The sequence below is a fragment of the Eulemur rufifrons genome, chromosome 15, assembly GCF_041146395.1.
Source record: "Eulemur rufifrons isolate Redbay chromosome 15, OSU_ERuf_1, whole genome shotgun sequence".
NCBI lineage: Eukaryota > Metazoa > Chordata > Mammalia > Primates > Lemuridae > Eulemur > Eulemur rufifrons.
The window spans coordinates 95,512,204-95,533,175 of NC_090997.1; the positions used below are offsets into that span (position 1 = coordinate 95,512,204).

Genomic DNA, 20,972 nt, shown 5'->3' on the forward strand with positions numbered 1-20,972 from the left:
CCCCTGTATTCAGGAAAGCCTAACTCGAGGGGAGGTTGTTTTGTGTTATTCCTGGAGTACTGGTTTCTTTTATGTTGCTTGGGGCTGAATCTCATTCCTCCCTCACTCTCTGGACCGGCCTTTGCCTTACCTCACCTTTCTCTTCTCAAGTTTTTATATAAAGGAGCCCTCTTTTCTTTCAACAGCCACTCCTCTGCCCCTGGGAAATAAAATGAAAAAGTAAAATGTTCTCAGTATATACACTATATGGGAAAATATGCAAATTAATAAGCACCCATGTTCCCATCACTCAGCTTCATCAAAACTTTCACTTATTGCTATATGTGCTTTCGTTTTTTTGAAAAAGAGATCGACAGTTGAAATTCCTGCTTGATCTCACCTTTTTTCCTGCTTCTCTAGAGGGAAGCACTCTCATGATGAGGGTTACCATTCACATATGTATGTGTCCAGGAGGTTCCCAGATCTTCTTTGTTCACGACACCCCTGATGGATGGCTCTACGGTGCTGTTCATGGCAGCCCAGACCGAAAGAAATACTTACCACTTCCATTTATTAAGTAGTTAGGTCCAAACAACTGAGTGGGTATTTATGTCCTTAAAACTCAGTAGCCGTCTGAGAACATAATATATAGGAATTCAAAGAAAGAAATAATACTATTAATATTTTGTTCTTAAATAACTACCATACATTATTAACGAGATGTGTGTCCTTGTTGGGCACTGAACAACTTCTCAACCTTTGTAGCCAGTCAACACTTCCAACCTCATTTCCTGTTCCACGTCAGTTTTCACGTGGAGTTTGCTTTTTACTGAGGCCCTGCCAAAAATTTTGCTTTGCAAATATATGATGTCCTTGAAAGGAATGTGGAGCACTGTTGCTGAGACAGTGAACGACCTCAAACTAGTAGTATGGTTTGCAGTGTCCAGCGGATGTCAGGTGTTACCATGTTTCCCTCAAAGATTTGAAATATCTCATAGCTCCTGGGAGTTTACCGCCACGCTTCATGGGGACTAAGTGTGTATTTGGGAACCACAGATGTATAGCCTTTTTTTTTTTGTATTTTTTATGTGTTTTCAAATTTTCTATATTAATAAATGTTACTGTCTGCATTGTTCTGTAACAGGGGTCAGCAAACTTTTCCTGTAAAGGGCAAAATGATAAATATTTTCGGCTTTGTGGGTCATAGAGTCTCTGTCAGAAATATCCAATTTAGAAAGCCATTGGCACAACATAAATTCATAAATTAGCCAATGTTCATGAAAGAGTGCGGCTGTGCTCTAATAGATTTTATTGATAGACCCTGACATTTGAATTTCATGTAATTGTCATGAGTGATGAAACACTATTCTTCTGCTATCTTTTTCAAATATTTTAAAATTTAAATTTTTAAAATTTAAAAATATTTTCAAATATTTTTTAAAAAACAGCCGGCCATACAGGAGGACACTGGATTTGTCCTGTTGGCCATAATTTGCCAACCCCTGCTCTATATATAACTTGATCTTTTTATTCAGCATTACATTTTTGCATGTACTCATGTAGCTGTGACTAAGAGTCCTCATTTTACCTGCAATGTAGTCTTCCTTTGTATGAATATCGCATAGATTTTTATAATCTTCATTGAGGGGCATTTAGATTGTTTCCAGTGTTCTGCTGTTATAAATGATACTGCAGGGAACATTATTGTACATGTTCTGAGATTAAGTACAAAAGGTTTTCTAGGGACTATGCCTGAGAGTGAGATTTGGGGGATTAAAAGTATGCTTAGTATCAATTTAATAGGTAAAGTCAAATTCTTTTCTAACGTCGTACCAAATTATATTACTACCAATTGTTTGTGAGATTTCTGATTTCTCCACATTCTTCCTAACGTTTGTACTGTTAGATTTTTCAGCTTTTGATAATCTGATAGTAGTGAAGTGGTATTTCCTTATAGTTGTGAGGTTAAGCATATTGATGGATGTTTCTGGGCATTTGTGAATTATCTATTTTCTGTTGTGTTATGTATCTTTTTCTCAGTAATTTATATAAACCCTTTATATATTCTAGATATGAATACTTTGCCATTATGTGCTACAAATTCTTCTCCCCTGTGTGGCTTATCTTTTAAATACGTTTATTGTACCTCTTCTTGTCTGCCCTTTTTCCTTATGATTTCTGCTTTTGGGGATTATAAGGATAATCTTCTATATTGTCTTATAAAATGTTGTCTCTAGAGTTGAGGCTTTTAGTCACCTTAGAATTTATGTTTGTATATGGTGTCTCTTTTCTTTAATTCATACAATTTGCAAGCTTTTCTTCCTGGGTGATGCATGCAGAGATGGTTGTCAGCCCCAGCCCTAAGAAAAGGACCACGAAACCTCCATAGATCCAGATCAGCCGGTTGCGCTGTTCCCCTTATCTGGGGTCCTGCATCGTCCAAGGCTAATGCAGGTGGTGGTCTGCTGTTCTTCTAGAAGGGGTTGCAAGCATCATCTCTCCCTGACTCTTCCTTGATCTGTTGCTGCTGGGCTTTACTCGGGTGGTGGTACATGATCTTTTGGAGAAGTGAATGTCTCTTGTGTTGATTCTGGTAACTATTAGGGTTCAATTCTAAACATTTGTTGTAAAAGGTCCCTTGGAAATTGGAAAAGCAAGGGTTTAATTTTATGGTCAAACTCTACATTTTCTATTTACTTTAATATTTTACAAGATTCTTTAAATTAAATTTCTTCATCTGGCTGGGCCCAGTGGCTCATGCCTGTAATCCTAGCACCCATTTTGAGACCACTATAATGCAGGGGTCATTTTCTGCTATAATACAATGAAAATTGAGATAATGGAGATGATTTTCTTCAGAGCAGCCAAGCGTATTAGGTTGCAGGTTCCAGTCACCTGGGTTTGAGTTGCTCTTTGTCATGTGCTAGCTGTGACCTTGGGTGGGTCACTTAAACTCTCCAAATCTCTGTGTCTTCATGCGTATCTCAAGGCTTGTTCTAGGCATGAAGTATTGCTGGGAAAAGGACCGACTCTGATACCCACTGAGCAGTCACTGGGTACCTGCTACTGTTACCACTGTAGGATAAACCTTCACCAACATAATGCATTCTTTCAAGTGAAGAATATCTGTGTGAGTACACTTTTTAAAATCGTGTGTGTGTGTGTGTGTGTGTGTGTGTGTATAAATGAAACCTATAGTGCAATTAGAGTTCTGACGATGGGAAAAGCTACTGCTGGTGTGTCCTTCTCATACAAAGGCGTCCAGGACCATTATAAAGAGAGGTTATCTGAGAAATCTGAGGGGCTCTGATAAAAAACCCTCCTCCTTTGGGTAGAATCCTTCTAGGTAGCCTGGTTTAAAATGCTTCATCGTTACCTGGGAGGAAGCAGGAACCCAGCAGACACTGTTACATAATGTCATTTCAGTGCCTTTCCCTCTAGCTAAGCCTTCCACTACTCCAGAGTGCAAAGGAGTGAAGAGACTTAAACATGAAAATTGTTGAGAAGCAATGCAGAGAATCTTTGAGTGGCATTAAACATTCAAATTAAAAACATATGGTCTTAAATCTAACTGGCATATTTAACATCTCAAAAAGACTCTTGGTGCCAAAAGGGACGCTAATCAAAACTTTAGGGATTTCACTCCTTATTTGGGAAAGGCCATCGCTGCCAGGGGGAGAGAAACCAGAGACAAATGCTTTTGAAAAGTAGAGTAAGCGAAGTCATTTAGTATGTGTTACTTTTAACCAACTGTTTGGAGTCTGTAGGTCCACATATGTAGCACCTGATTATTACTCTAAATGCATTTACTTTCAGGAAAGTGCTAGTCAGTAATGCAGAACTTAATTGGGGAGCTTTTATAAATGTGTTTGCTTTACAATCGGTCTTAACTGGGAATTCCATCTAAAGGCCCAAATCAAGGACTTTCACTTAGAAAAAAAAAAAAAAACCCTATAAATTAACTTGCATTGTGATATAACTCTTAAATTCCAAATCCCAGGAGCTAAAACTGACCTGTATGTGCTATGCTGTAATAGGCTTACCATGCCAAATCCGTTCTGCAGGAAACCAGACAATAACAAAGCTTTTAATTTTAGTCTCTTCTTTTCTTGCTACTGAAGTATAAAACAAAAAGTTTCAAATTTGCAAAAGTAATGTGGTGTTTTATTGTGTTAGAATCTTCTCTGATGTGCCTTTTTATTTTTCTTTCTGTCTTGCTTTTTCTTTCTTTCTTTTTTTTTTTTTTTTACACCTATTTTTCTTTTTTGAAGATGGGGTCTTGTTGTATTGCCCAGGCTGGACTTGAACTCTGGGGTCAAGCAATATCTCACGTCAGCTTCCTGAATAGCTAGGACTAAAGGTGCTGGCCATCATGCCCAGCCTGCTCTTTCTCTCCTTTTCTTTTTTTAGAGGGAGTCTCTTTCTGTTACCCTGGGTAGAGTGCAGTGGCGTCATTGTAGCTCACAGCAACCTCAAACTCCTGGGCTCAAACGGTCCTCCTGCCTCAGCCTCTTGAGTAGCTGGGACTACAGGCGTGCGCCACGATGCCCAGTAAATTTTTCTATTTTTAGAAGAGACAAGTCTCAACTCTTGCTCAGGCTGATCTCAAACTCTTGAGCTCAAGTGATCCTCCCACCTCGGCCTCCCAGAGTGCTAGCATTACAGGTGTGAGCCACCACTCCTGGCCTGTCCTTTTTCATTTAATATTAGGTTCCTAAGATTCATTTTAGTACTTGCATCTAGTAATTTATTTATCCATTTTCTTGCCAACAGACATTAGTTTGTTTCCAGATGTCATGATATGACAAACAATGCTATGATGTAATGCACATTTTGTTATAATACTTTTATACTTCTCCTACATAAGAGGGTTTCTTGTTAAAAGGTCAGCGATGATCCTATCGCTGTGAGTTGCTCAGGCTCTTCCCTTAGCACTATTGTGTGCAGAACGATGCGCTGACTAGACTGAGCTTTCCTGGTTACAGTCATTCTTCCAAACTGGTTCTCCCCACAGCTCCCCACACCCCTGCCGCCCACCATCAGTATTCACTGTGGCTCACGTAGGCTGTGCTTGTGTTCCGACTGAATGCCACTTTGTACAAGCCTCTGCTTCTCTCTACTACTTTGATTGTGTATTTGTTCTCCTCTCCAATGCTCTTCATCCTGCTCAGCCTTTAGCTACATGTAACGGGGCTTCCTCCTCTATAAAGCACTTTCTAGATGTCAGCCCCTCCCAGCTCTCCTCTTCTGGACACGTTGGCTAAAAACCTTGGAGTCATTCTTGCCCCCTCTTCTACATCCACACTCCACTCCCATCCCATCACCGAGTGTCATCAGTTCAGGATATCTGTGATCCAACCACCACTCCTGACCCATGACACCCCTGCCTGGTCCAGGTCACCATTGTCACTGCCTGGGCTTTGTAACAGTCACCCCACCGCACCTTGACCACTGACTATTTCCATAAAGCCACCAGAGCAGCCCTTCCAAAGCCTAAGTCAGATCACATCCCACCTCTGCTCAAACTTTGCAGTGTTTTCCGTGGCACAGAATAAACCCAAGCTACTCTTCCCTGCCTTCCTCTCTCGTCTCATCTCCTGCTGCCCTGCCATCCACTCATTCTGCTTAGCACCTAGGTTGGCTCCACTGGGCCTTCTTCCCTGACAGGGCCTTTGCACAGTCTCTGCGCACTTCCCAAAGCTCTGTCATACTACACGGCTTACTGCCAGCTTCATCCAGGTCCCTGCTTACATATCAGAGAAGCCTTCTGTGCACAGTCTAGCAGACAGAGCCCCCCCGCCCCCACCTACCCAGCACCCTCGCCCTCTCCACTGTTGCCTCCACCAGACGTGTGTGTGTTTGAGCCCTTTGGGTCCCTGCTGTATCCCCAGCTTCTAGAACAGTGCGTGGCACTGGGTAAACTCTGAGTAAATATCTGATGAGCAACCCACCAGATCAAATAACTTTGCAGAGGTGAAGAGCACTAAATTTTTCACTTCAGAAGTATCAGAATTATAAACTGGGCACGGTGACTCACACCTGTGATCCTAGCACTCTGGGAGGCCAAGGCCAGAGGATCACTTCAGCTCAGGAGTTCAAGACCAGCCTGAGCAAGAGAGCAAGATCCCATCTCTACTAAAAATAGAAAAATTAGCCCGGTGTGGTGGTGCACACCTGTAGCCCCAGCTACTCGGGAGGCTGAGGCACAAGGATTGCCTGAGCCCAAGAGTTTGAGGTTGCAGTGAGCTGTGATGATGTCACTGCACTCTACCCAGGGTGACAGAGCGAGACCCTGTCTCAAAAAAATATATATTTAGCAGAATTATAAACATGGGTTCTAGGATCAGCCAGGTTCAAATCCTAGCTCTGATCTTTGTCAGTTCTGTGTCTATGAGCAAGTTATGCAGCCCATGTATTTATTCTCAAACTTAACAGGCCCAGTGCCCTCTTTGTATAACAAATACTTCATTATTCTGAAATGAAACCTATATGTAATATAACCTATATATAACTTCCAAAACCAATATAATGTATTAATTGTGATATAAAAGTATTTTGTGATAGTATGCTACGTATTTCAATCTGTATTAACTAGAAGACATTTCGACTACACTGGAAGATACTGTGAGTGGTCAGGTGCTTGTACATGTACCGGAATCAGTGGAGAGGACAGCCACAAATGCAGAAGGATCATGTGTGTTGTTGGCAACTCAAATGTCACTAGTAGTTATTGGCAGTGATGATGCAATTTTCTGAAAAAGCAAACAATTCTTGGCAAAGTTCCAAAGAAAACAAAGTCTAATCTTCCCTCAGTGTTTCCTGTTGTGTGCATTCCTTAAGAATTCAGTACATATTGATCTCTTGAAAAAAACAGTTTGTGTTTTGCGTAAGACAGACTGGGGGAAAGGGTCCTAGGTTCCTATAACCATGAACAGGTTTCCCAACTAAGAGAACGTCTGATGGAGTGTGGGGCAGGTCTTTGTGGGACTGCCTTCTGCATAAGAAGTCCAGCATCCCTGGTGGCTCCCGATCTCTGACCACCAGACACACCCCCACAGGTGGTACCTGCTCCATGGGGTCTGACCACCCTCCCGTGCCCCAGTTCTCTTGTCTGCAAAGCTATGAAAAGTAATATGACCTAACATTCAAGGCCGTGTAAGGATGACAGATATGACTCAGATAAAGTATGTGATGCAGCTCCAGGCACGGATAGATCTTTGCTAACAGTAACAAGAGTTTGCCTCCTTCCTGGAGGACCTGCTGCGTGCTGGGCACCATGCTAGGTGCTTTATATGTGATGACTCGTTTAATGGTTACAACAACTTTAGGAGGTAGTTATCAGAATTAGCCCCGTAGTACAAGTGAGAAAACCGACCATCAGAGCGAGTTAGCAGTTAGTTGGCTCAAAGGCAAACAGGTAGTGCGAAGGGAGCAGGGATTTATTTGAACTGAAGCCTTCAGCCCCAGAGCCTTTGCTGTCACCACTGTGCTTTGCCATTGGTTCCATGATATCATCACATAGCGCTGCGCACAGCACAAAACAGGCACTAAGTAAATGTTTGTTGAATGAAAAACTAATAATACACTTCAGATAACTAAATGACTTATCCTACTGGTAAAACTGCCTGAATGGCCACTTGGCTTTTTATGGTGAACATTGATATAGCTGCCATGTGGTTTGTTGAAGCAGTAATTAAATAAATGAATTACAAGTGATTAAATTTAAAAAGTAAGCGTTTTGGGAGAAGTTTTGAACTTTAGGAATATCTAACTCGACCTTGACTGTTTTTTTATGTGCTATAAAATGCAAATTTATTTTCAATAAGATAGCCCTTCCCAGCTTATGATTTATATGTATTCTAAATAATGTGCTTAGAATGCAGTTCTGCTTACCATCATACAATGGAGTTAAAATAAGACCCTTGTCAAAACACTGTCATGCATAGATTAGTGCTATGGAAGCTAACATAAAATGATTTTAAAATGTGATCCAGGGGTTAAACTTAAGTTTTGAAATTCACAAAATGTATACGCTTTTTGAGGAATTTTTTTTAGATATCCATTTCATAATGATTTTTAAAATTACATTGTATGAATGTTACAGCTCTTTTAGAATTGGTCTAGCAGGTTTTGCTGTTCTCACCGGAAGACCCACTCCCCATGCAAAAAAAAAAAAAAAAAAATTGCATCGTATGACTGCTGTCTTACCTGATCTTGGCTGAGAACATTCAGGCTGAGGATGTTAAGAAGGAGTCAAGCTACCTCTTCCTTATAGAAGCTATAATTTAGCAAATTGCAATTATATGAGGTTGTTTTTTAGTTTTTAGCAATGTTTGGTATAATTACAATACTGTGCTCTTCTCATTCAAAGAAAACATAATAGAACTGTGAGCAGGGAATATTGGGAAAGTAGCCATTGTTAAAGGAATGTGTGATTTAGCGTATCTTTTTGTGGACCTCTTTAGGCTTTTTGGGGTGGGAAGGGGGAGAAACATAAATTATTAGGACTTTCTAAAAGTCTCCAGTCTCTTGCTAGCTGCACTCATAAAAGTATTGTTTTAGTCATTAATGCTTTGATACAAATAATATCAGTAAAAACCTCCCTAAGATTTAAAAGTACTATGTAAATTACAAAGTGCTTGAGTATTCAGTTCAAAATAAAGCAGGGTAAAGAATTAACTTTAGGGATGAAAGAGATAAAGAAAGAAGAATTTAAGTGAAACTGAAAAACAGAAACTTAACAAACAGCATCCACAGTAAGTAGTTTAACCCAAAAGGCACACCTAATACGTAAGGAACACGGCAGGAATGCTTATCGTCCCCATTGCTATTCATCATTATTCTGGAAGTCCTAGCCAATGGAATGAAATAAGAACAATAAAAAAACATAAATATTGGAAAGGCAGAGATAAGTTTATTATTATTTATATACAGAATGATTGTATAACTAGAAAATTCAAAACGGTCAACTGAAAATATATTTTAAGTAATAAAAAGTTTTCATTTGCTAGTTGGATGCAATGTAAATATGTAACAGTCAATAGTTATCCTTTATGTTAGCAATAAACAGAGACTGTAATGGACAAAAATCCTATTTATACATGTCCCCCAAAATATATTAATAAAATGCCTATGAATAAATTTAACAAGAAATTGGCAGATAGAAAGAAACTGTGAACTTTTATTGAAAGACAAATAGAAAAACCTGAATAAATGCTAAAACATATAACATACTCTTGAATGGGAATAATTAGTATTAAACTATCACTTTACGCAGTAAATCACGCTTGTGTAATCCCAGCACTCTGGGAGACCAAGGTGGGAGGATCGCTTGAGGCCAGGAGTTCAAGACCAGCCTGGGCAGTGTGGGGAGACTCGATGTCTACAAAAAATAACAAATTAGCCAGGCCTGGTGGCCTGCACCTGTGGTCCCAGCTACTTGGGAGGCTGAGGCAAGATCGTTTCACCCAAGGAGTTTGAGCTATGATCACACCACTACCCTCTAACCAGAGCCACAGAGCAAGATCCTGTCTCAAAAAAAAAAAAAAAGAAGAAGAAGAAGAAGGCGGCATTCCTCTGTAAAACTAATAATAAATTACTACAAAATTACTATACTATATTGTGCCATGCTGTACTATACTGTACTTACTTTAAAAGCTGTGGAGGAAGCTAAATTAGTAAACATTTGTCTAGATTCTACAAGAATAAATTCATGAGGATAAACAAGAAAAAATTTAAAAGAATCATGATGGATGACTTGCCTAATTCTAGATATCAAAATGGGGAAATACTGGCACAATAAAAAGAGGGATAGACAAAGAGAACTGATAGTAGAGGAACACCCTAGAGTGTCCTTAAATAGACTTTTTCCATCATATGTAGAAATTAATAATTGGACAAAAGAAGGCATTTTAAATCAGTGGCGAATGGATGGATTGCTGATTAAATGATATTGGGACATTTGACTAATAATTTTAAAACATAAACCTTGTCTTGTATCACAATATACTCAGAATAAAGATAGATTAACTTTTTAATGTGAAAAGTAAAACATAAAGCTTCAAGCGAATAGCAAACTAAAATTATAGAATTGGTATGACATCAAAGTTATTGAAAAGAACTGGTAAATATATATGTGACATGGGAAGATAGTCCCAATATATAAAGTAAAAAGTCACATTGCAAAAATAATATTTACAATACATTTTCAAATGTTAATAAAATCATGAAATATAAATCTATTTATTCAATGAAAAGATATAGAAGTAGATCAAGGGATTTTCTTTTTTGAGTCAGAGTCTTGCTCCATCGTCCCAGGAGTGACTACAGGTCCACACCACCACACAGCTAATTTTTCTACTTTTAGTAGAGACGGGGGTCTCACTCTTGCTCAGGCTGGTCTTGAACTCCTAGCCTCAAGCAATCCTCCTGCGTCGGCCTCCCAGAGCGCTAGGATTATAGGCATGGGCCACCGCACCTGGCCTCAAGGGATTACTTTTATTTACCTGGAGGGTATGGTGTCACAGTGATTTTCACTTTATATTTTATGCATCATGGTATGCTGAAATTTTTACAGTGTGTTAATTTTGTACTTTTTTTATAAAGGAAAAATTGACTTGAAACATCTGAGATAATTTGCCGTGGGAAATACAGAGACATGCACTCTTCTTTGCAGAGTGCAAAGAGCAAGTCGATGAAAAGTGCTGGTAGATTCTGGGAATATTTTAAGGACTAACATCTGGGGGAGATGAGTTTTAGCATTAGATGAGGTCATATTTTGGAGGGGAATAAATGCTAATCTGCAATGTTATGCTTTCAATGACCGGTGGAGAGAAATCAACAAGTTGTAAATAGTGGCTCCAGTGATACTGTCCCAAGAAGATGGCAATGAGGCAAGCCCTGAAGAAGGAGTAAGATACAACCCAGGAAGAAGGGTAGAGGGGAGAAAGATTCCTGCGTTCAAGGAATCATAAATAGCTCAGCTAGTTCAGAGATTGGGCGAGCAGATAGACTGGAGTCTATATTCAGTGTCTTTAAAAGTCCTGGATCGTTTTAAATCTATGAGAACTTCTGAATGATTTTGCAGAGAGTTACTGTTGCCAGGACTGTGCTTTAACGTGGTGTTTCTTTTCAACCCTCCATCAGACAAGTCATTGACCTTCCTGAAGTAGAATCAATGAGGGGAAGGAGAGGACAAAGCGTTCTCTATTAGGGCTTCCTCCCCCCACCCCGGAAAGGACCCCCTTGACAGTTAGAGATGTGCACGCTATACCACCACCAGCAGTGCCACTCTTGGGTATATCCATACGGCTGGAGCTCTGAAATACAGAGTGCAAAGGCAGATTGTGGAAGTGTATATACAGCTTATTACATTTTCAGAACACCCGACACAATACTGTAGTCTGTTCATGAGTGTGTATGCATATGTAGAAAAAGTATGAAAACCTGTTCTGCATAAGCACCAAGTTCATTGCAGTTGTGACGGTGGGAAAGGGCAGGGATGCTGGACCAGGAAGGGTGCCTGAGAGATTCAGCCCAGCTGTTCTGCTGCTTTAGTTCTCTGAAAAAGGAAAGATCTAAACAACTGTGGCAAAACGTTAATGTTTTTTAGTTGAGGGGAGAGGAGAAGGAAATACGGGTCTATAATTTAGGAGAGAGGTTGAGGCTTGAGCCAAGATTGGCAGCTGTGATTAGTATGTGGTCAAGACTTCACCTTTTTTAGAACTAAATCTGGATGTTAATAGCCATGTATAGTGGGCCAGGGGCTTTATGTTACTGTCTTGCAGTGGTGGTGGCTTTTATATGTCGCCATCCTCACTCTTGCATTTCCTGCTGGGATGCGTGGTAGAGATGTGGTCAGTAGGTGACCAGGGTAAATCAGGCTGGTTTGAGCCGGGGTGAGACTCTCTGCAAATGGAACTTGGAGACGTGAGCAATGTCACGAGATTCCTCAGTGGTTTCCTGGGTAGCCTCCTTTCCAAGGGCAGTAGGGACGGCCTTCATCGAAAACTCCTGGCCGGGCGCGGTGGCTCACGCCTGTAATCCTAGCACTCTGGGAGGCCGAGGTGGGCGGATCGTTTGAGCTCAGGAGTTCGAGACCAGCCTGAGCAATGAGCGAGACCCCACCTCTACTAAAAATAGAAAGAAATTATATGGACAGCTAAAAATATATAGAGAAAAAATTAGCCGGGCATGGTGGTGCATGCCTGTAGTCCCAGCTACTCGGGAGGCTGAGACAGGAGGATCGCTTGAGCCCAGGAGTTTGAGGTTGCTGTGAGCTAGGCTGACGCCACGGCACTCACTCTAGCCTGGGCAACAGAGTGAGACTCTGTCTCAAAAAAAAAAAAAAAAGAAAAAGAAAAAGAAAACTCCTTATTCAGCACTGAGATGTTCGGTTATGTTTTAACGAGTTTTTAAATTTTTTCATGTGTTCAAGTGTTTATGCACACAAACATTCTGAATTTCAAACACCAGCAATCTGAGTGACTTCGTTTGGTTTTTTCCCCCCCATATTGTTTAGTCCTTTTTTCTTTGTTTGTCTTATAAAATTGCATAAATGTTTTGGTTAACTGTAGATTGTTTTCACTTTTTTAGCGGCAGGCAACAATTTCATGACATAACTTCTAAAAATATTTAAAACAACTATAAAAATCAGTTTTTTTTTCTTCCAAAAAACATTTCTTTGTTTAGCATATACAGAAAGGAGATAAAATTTAGAGTAAAAACAGTTTTTTAAGACAGATGAACACGAAATCCTCCGGAATCCTGCTCATATATATCTTGTGCTGCTCCAAACTGTTGTGTGTACTGGTTTCTGCTGTCTTGATTTAATTCAGTGTCCGGAGCTGGTGACCCTCCCTCTCCCAGTTACCTTCGGTGGCATAGTTTTGGAGTGTCAGGTGAAGAGTGATGGCCCCATCTCAGCCTCTGAAAGCTCAGCTCTTCCATAAGCAAAACTTTGAGCAAATCTCCTGTCTCTTCTAAATTAGAAATGTGACCTTGACTTCAGGCCCCAGAGTTAATGTTGTATGGAGAAAGAAAACACTGCACAATGTTCTAGTAATGTGCAAACTGAAATGATAAAAATGAAAAATGCTATTATTTTATTCTTCTAAGTAGGCTCTATTTTCACAAATAATCAAGTAGGATTATCTTCACCCACAAAAAACAGCAGCAGTGAGAAAAATGACCAAGATATAATAGAAGTTTGCTTCTCTCTTATAAAAGAAGTTCAGGGTAGGGACTCTGGGCTCATATAGTAGCTCCTCGATGCAGAATTGTCCTCAGAGCTTGGCGTCCATCACGTTGAAGATAGGGCGAGTAGGTAGAGAATGCTGTCCTTGTGAGGGACAGCCCCAAACTGCCCCTCAGGACCCTGTCTCAGAAATTTGCAAGCTAGTTAGGCATAATGAAACCTTGTTTCTAATGCATATCTTTTGCCAATATAATAAATATAAAAATTAAATATTTCTATGCATTTAGTATTTTCCCATACAATACAATTAATCATATTTTTACCAGCTATTAATACTTCACCCAAGTCAAACTCACTTCTGTCTGAGGATACAAGGTCAGGCTGGGGAGGAGGGAGAGGTGGCAAATTGAGGGTTTGTTCTATTTTTATACTGATAAGAAACATAACAAACTTTAGTCTCCGCTCTTCCTGGGTTTAGAGATGGGGTAGAAGGGGAAGATGACATGAGAATTATTCCTGATTTTTCATTACTTTTCCCCTATAATATATGCTTACCTGGACATCATTCCTCTGTACAAAGAGTAAAGAGATAACCTGAAACGTAGATTGCAGTGAAAATGGTTAAAAGTGCTTGATTTGTTTTCTTCCTTATATCAAATTGTCCAATAATATATCACTAATAATGTATTTCTAATAATATATTAATATATATATTTTTTCTAAATAGAAGTTGTTTTGGAAATAAGCCAAAGAAAAAAATATATTCGTCCCTCCTTTTCAAGGCTATTACCTGTGGTTTGAGTTTTTAACAAACGTAAATTTATTAAAAACTCAAACTTGCCTTTTCAGTGTACCCTCACCGGTTCTGTAAAGCTGAATCCCTGTACGATCCCGTACTACTGTGCGGGCGGTAGGGTTGTCTCATGCTAGTGGCTGCGTCAGATACATTGGAAGGACGTAGGAAAAGCAAGACAGTACAGATTGTTCTTGTTTCCGCGCCCCAAAATGGTCCGCCTACACCAATGGGGTAGGAAATAGCTGCTGTTATGGGCTGAATTTGGAGAACTTGATCAAGTGTCAACTTACCCACGTCATCTTCCCTGTCACCATTCTTAATGTCAGAAGCAGCAGCAGCAGCAGCAGCAGCAGCAGAGAAGCCACCGGTCTTGCCTTCAGTGTTAATTCCCTCCTTAGGTGATGACTTCTACACAGATACACTCCATTGTGTTCCCATCTCTTATGTTTGCAGCCTCTTCTCAAACTCCGTGGCTCCCACGGAGCCTGAGGGCCCCAGGGTCCGAGCAGCCAGCCTAGGCTAAGGTAGGCCTCCCTCTGCTCAAGAAGACCTAGTCACAAGGCCAGCGGATTCACTAGCTGAGTTGGAGAACCTAAGCTGGGGAATTTGGGTCTCCCAGTCCAAGGCAGGTGTTTACCCTTTGCACCTGGAAGTAGGTGCGAAGAAGCAGTTTCCTCTGATTGCAGAGTCCAGGCAAGCAGTCAGGATCTGAGGGCAGCCCAGGGCAGCTAGTCACCCCATTCATCTTTGGAAGATCCTGAACGATGCCCTTCTTTCATCCCCTCCATCCCTGAATTAGCCTGCTCTCTAGACACGTAGAGAAAGCCGAGAAAACAGCCACCTTGGCTCCCAGGGGCATGGTGAGGGTAGAACACTAAATCCCAGGCTCCCTCCCTACGGAGCTGAAGTTGATCTGAAGGGGCTCTTTAATCTTCCACCACGTCACAGGACTCTTACCTGCTGTCACTGGTCTGACCCAGGCATTCTCCTGGACTCTGGTCCTGGCTCTGTCCGAGCCTCTCCGCTTTGTGCCCTGGGCAGCCCCGAGGGCTCCCTTCCTTCTTCCTGACCGAGGGCCAGGACCCTCTGTCTCCTCCAGGGCGGAGGGGGCCACAGTTCATTGAGCGAAAGGATGAGTGTGTTACCTGTAGAACGATGTGTCCTGAACAAAGGTGTTTGCAGCTATAAGGGAAAACTTGCCAATAGTCTACAAAATAAAGGAAATGGCCAGATTGAGCAGACTTTAGTAGGATTCTCTTCACCGCATTTCTTTTTTATGTTACATTTTTCCTGTCCAGCTCCAGGTCAGTGGAAATGAGTCACAGCATCAGAGAGAGTAGCACTATAGATATTTTTCTTCATCTTTGGGTTCTGATTGTGCTTTGTGACCCTAAATATAAACACATCCACGGATAACACTGGGATTGTTGCTCCGCGGGAGCTGCCTGTCTGTGCCGATACTGAGCAGATTATTCAAGCCAGGCCTGAGTAATCAGTAAATTGATCTGCTTGTTCTCTTCTGGGTCTTTGCAGGAAGAATAAAAGTAAAAATAAAAATAAATTGATCTGCTTGTGAAACACTGGTAGGTCTAGACATGACCAAGAAACTGGCAGGTCTCTCTCTTCAATTCTTAGCTAAGGCATCACCTGAGGCAGATTCTACACCACTGGCTCTTGAATGTTTTAAATGTGATAGAGAGCAGGAATTACATTTTATTTCACACCAAGTGTGTGTAAAAATTGAATCAAATCTTCTAAAACGATACTGCTTTTGCTTATTTTGTATGATGTATCCTCATATTTTCTACCCTTTTTTTTTTCCTTTTTTAATGCTGGGTGCAACTCAGTAAACTGATATAATGATAAGCTAGTGGGTCTCCACCATTGGTTTCATGCTTTGCCTGTTTGTATTGCGTTAACACCTTGACTATCTTACAACTTTCAAGTTTAAAATATTTTCCTTCTGTCTGTCTTAATTTCTTCTGTAATCTAAGTTGTCGTACCAGGAATGCTGGCACATTGACTTTGTTTTCAGATTCAATAGTCATAGTTTCTCTTGCTGAGTTACATTAACAGTCCCAGAAAAAGTTATTGCAAGGTTTTTGATACTGTTCTTTCCTAAGAAGTTTTAAAATCAGATGTATTTACCTCTTCCTGTTTGTACAGGTTGAGCATCCCAATCCCCAAATCTGAAATTGGAAATGTTCCAAAATCCAAACCTTTTTGAGCACCCACATGATGCCACAAGAGGAAAATTCCATATCTGACCTCATGTGAACGGGTCACAGTGAAAATGCAGGAAAATCTATATGCACAAAAGTATTTAAAATATTATATAAAATTACTTTAGGCTATGTGTATAAAGTGCATATGAAACATAAATGAATTTCATGTTTAGACTTGGGTCCCATCCCCAGGGTATCTCCTTATATATATGCAAATATTCCAAAATCCAAAAAAATTCAAAACGTGTCTTTCTGGTCATGAATGTTTTAGATAAGGGATACTGTACTTTTTCCCTCCTTGGGTTTGTTTTCATAAACCACGCAATAAGAAATGCTCCATTTCATCTTTCCATTATTTTAGGTTAAGTCATGGTAGTAGCCACACCTGTCAGGATTCTTACTGTTTCAAGTTAACTTCCCTGTGTCCAGTTCTCAAGAGGTTCAAGAGTGCAGCTCTGCCTCCATGCAGTCATCCAGAATCCCAGTCCGGGGAACACCACTGTTGGCTGGTCATAGTCATGACCTTCTACAAACTGTTCATGCTCTCTGCAAGAACATGGAATTATTTGGGGTTTTTTGGTTTTTTTGTTTTTGAGACAAGATCTTGCTCTGTTGCCCAGGCTAGAATGCCGTGGCGTCAGCCTAGCTCACAGCAACCTCAAACTCCTGGACTCAAGCAATCCACCTGCCTCAGCCTTCCGAGTAGCTGGGACTACAAACATGTGCCACCATGCCCGGCTAATTTTTTTCTACATATATTTTTAGCTGTCCAGATCATTTGTTTCTACTTTTTTTAGTAGAGACGGTGTCTCGCTCTTGCTCAGGCTGGTCTCAAACTCCTGACCTCGAGCAATCCTCCCACCTTGGCCTCTCAGAGGGCTAGGATTACAGGTGTGAGCCACCATGTCCAGCCAATATTGAGGTTTTCACTGGTTTCTTTTCTGTTAGCTCTACTAATGTGTGTCCAGTTAATTCTATATACCCTATGGAAATGTGACCCTGAGACATTGAATAAAATCAAAGAAGATCATATATCAAATACATACATCCTAAGGAGCTGAAAAGATTTAGTTTTTAACAAAAGTTCATTGACTTAAGAAAAGCCAGAGCCTCAGAGTTAATAAGTTCTAAATCAAGCTGATTTTAAAAATGACTAAAATCCTCACTAGCCCACCTTGTGCTCAAGTTCAGAATTCATGCGCCTCTGTGACTTGGAACTCAACTATTCCTGCAGACAGCTGCAGTTGAATAGGTATGTTTACACGGGGCAGAAAAGGCTTTCTGAAAAGTCTAGATTTTGTTTCCTCTAGCATTGTTCAGCCTTTTCCCCTCCATGTGCACATAACCAAATAGAAAACCCAAGCTACAGGGTTGGAGTCATTCACTTCCCCACTCAGGGATGGGAGGGCTGGTCCCTGGCCAGAGGAGGCTGGGAGGCCGAGTCTTGGGGTCTGACTGCTCAGTAGGAGGTGGTGAAATACCTCCCAGGCCCCCAGGAGCCCGCTGGTTCTCTACCTGTGAGAGTGTTGTCTACCTGCAGGGCCTGTTCTGCCTGGTGTTGAGTGCCAAGTCCAGGTGGAACTGGTCCCTAGAGTTTCCTCTCTCTGACGTTTTTCTTTGTTCACCAGAATACTGCCTGCTACTGCCCCAGGGCTCACCACTGCTGACAAATAACCAACCTAGAACTAGGAGAGGAGGTGATCTGTAATGCCTAAATGAATTGCTCTGAGAGAAAACACATTCTGAATTTGGTAAAAGAAAGAAGGAAGGAAGGGAGGGAGGGAGGGAGGGAGGGAGGGAGATTGATCATAAAGGGGAGAACTCCAGATTCCATACCTTCTGTTGTCACGGCAGGGCCATATGCACTTAGAAAGCACACCTGGATACACTTATCAGTTCTGGAAAATAATTGAGAGCTTTTTTAGATGCTGAAATATCATTGAAGTAGGAGGTCTTAAGATTTTTGAACAGAAACCTGACGAAGGGATTTAGCTAGAGAAATGCTGCATGCTCAGCTGATGTATTGACAAGGCAGGATGGAGCAGGGCCTTGGGCAGATAGGCCTTGGTTTTCGTCCAAGCTCTGTCTTTTAGTCTGGCATGTAATAAATTTTTAATATTCTCAGAGCGATGTCTAGAAAGTACAAGCCTCCTTCGTCCTGCTTGAACCACAGCAGGCTGTCTCAGCCTCGGCACTGTTGGCATTTTGGGTGGTTATTCTTTGAAGGGGAGGGGGGATGGAGTCCAACTGCCCTGTGCATCCCCACTAGAGCCAGTTACAACAACCAAAAATGTCTCCAAACATTGCCAAGTGTCCCCAGGGAGGGTGGGGAAAGGGAGGGCAGAATTGCCCCCGGTCAAGAAGGACTTAACTGTATGATTTGTGATTCTGTACAAGTGGGTCCCGTAAATGTACTAAAGCATGAAAACACCCAGAAGTGAATGAGAAACAGAAGTGCATTCAAATTTACCTGCATACAGGTAAATAAACAAAAAGTTGAAAGAATCAAAGGGAATTGAAGAAAGAAAAAATGAAAAAGGAAAGGACAAAAAGATTCTTTTTAATTAGGTAATTAATCTTTCCCATCTTTGCCATGTTAAAAATGTGCTAGAGGCTGTTTCCTCACATTCCTGTACCTCTTCTAAAATTTATTAAGAGCAGCAAATATGATAAGGGAATAGATAGCTTATTTAAGATCACTAGGAAAACTTAACATGAAAGTTTTATATGTTGGCAATCCCTAAGAAGTACCCAAAAAATGGAGCCTGTCTAGAGGAGTGGCTTGTCCCCTGGTCACAGGGTGGGTCTTCAGATCATGGGCCCCTAAAGTACTAAGGCACAGAGACACAGCACTCCCCGGGGTCCATAGTTATTGGTGACGCCTTATTAAATTAGTTCCTACTTTTGTAATTATGATTACATATCAGCATACCTTTTCCATGCTCTCTGTTTTCCTTGGCAGCCTGAAGTTTGAAAACAAACAATATAAAAGTGATTCTATGCAGTATTTCAGAACAGTTTTCAAAGTATGAGAATTTGGCACTTTCTTCTGTTTTCTTGGCCCATAGATGATTGCTTAAATGCCAGGCAGAATAAGAAAGGGTGAGTAATTGTTGAATGAAAATAAATAAAGGTTGTTCCTAAATACTGTGATGTATGTGTTTACTCAAAAGTGCTTTTGAGTAGAAAGCCAAATATAGCAGGGAGAACCCTGCACTGGCCATCAGAGGGGACCTGGGACAACACTCTGGGCTCCGTGGCATTATCTCAGGATGGCAGCTTGTCTGGTGCACAGGAGCTAGCAGGAGCCGAGAGCACCTGGTGCCTGCAGTTCCCTCAGACCTGTCGGATTTGGTAAACCCATATTTTATAGGGCATCCCTATGAAGTGATGACAGTAATACTTTTTTTTTTTTTTTTTTTGAGTTAGCAGATTGGTGATTACTTTAAAATCTGAGTCCTAATTGTCACTGTAACTTTCTTCTATGCGTATAGTAAATTGAGGACATACAGAATAATTGGAGATATCAAAATCGTCTCTCTCATTCCTTGAAGAATTCCATAGATACCATGTGCACCTGCCAGTAGTGTTTTGTTGTTCTGGTGTTTTTGCGGTTGTCGTTATCATCGTTTAAGTTTTACAAGAGAACTCTTGGTGCCCTCGTGGATCACCGTGGAAAGCCAGTGGCCTGGTTTTCCAGGATGGGTTTTCACTGTCCATCTGAACCCAGAGCTCTGTTTCCTGTGAACGTTGCTAACAGTCTTTGTCCAAATAGTCCCTTCCTAACTCAAACCCACTGACCCTTTCCGAGCTGATCTGGGGTTTTGAAGGTTAAATCAAACCATGCTATGGATTTGCTATCTAATAACTTCTATGCTTACACAATAAGAGTATCAGTCAGCATTTCCTGTTTTCATTCATGTTGTAAGTTGGATGGCTGTAACAAAAGGGAAAGAGATTGCCAAGACAAATAATTGTTGTAGCTTGTGCAAACATTTTATTGCGAACTTTATTAAATTTGCAGCTTTCAGTAGTCTATATTACATGCTTTTCAGGAAAGCTAAATCACACTAAGTGGACTGGCTTCATGATTCAAGATCAAGTCTATATTAAGTTCAACATCAAATCACTCTTTGACCTGTATCTTTTTTAAAATTTATTAAGAGCAGCAGGTATGATAAGGGAATAGATTGCTTATTTCAGGTCACTAGGAAAACTTAACATGCAAGTTTTATATGTTGGCAATACCCAACAAGTACCTAAGAAATGGAACCTGCCTACAGGAGTGTTTTGTCCCCTGCTGACAGGGCGGGTCTTCAGTTCAGGGCCCCCTGGGGTTCTAAGGCACAGAGACACCGCACTCCACAGTGTCCATAGTTACTGGTGACACCGTATTAAATTAGTTCCTACTTTTGTAATTATGATTACACATCAGCATATCTTTTCCATGCTCTCTGTTTTCCTTGGCAGCCTGACGTTTGAAAACAAACAACATAAAAGTGATCACATGCAGTATTTCAGAACAGTTTTCAAAGTGTGAGAATTTGGCACTTTCTTCTGTTTTCTCCCCAGTATTTGTCTCTATATTTCCTTTGCATTTGGAAGCCATAGGCCCTGGACCTGTATTACTGCATCCTGTTTTCTTCTCCCAACTGAAGTTCTCTTTGTCACTACTTTTTCTTTGTTTCCAGTTTGTCTCCTAAAATATGAAATGAACCTTAGCTAGCCTATGTGGACATTTGAGATGGTCATATCTCTTTATCAGATCTGACATTTA

At 40.9% G+C, this 20,972-nt stretch overlaps 1 protein-coding gene and 1 non-coding gene across 3 annotated transcripts in view; both read left to right on the plus strand.

Moving 5' to 3' along the window:
• Positions 1 to 20,972, plus strand: part of MTHFD1L (methylenetetrahydrofolate dehydrogenase (NADP+ dependent) 1 like) — a 186,677-nt gene that overhangs the window by 86,249 nt on the left and 79,456 nt on the right. The window lies entirely within an intron of this gene.
• Positions 8,073 to 8,134, plus strand: LOC138396168 (U7 small nuclear RNA). Its single transcript, XR_011235638.1, has one exon. It is a non-coding gene; the product is annotated as a U7 small nuclear RNA (small nuclear RNA).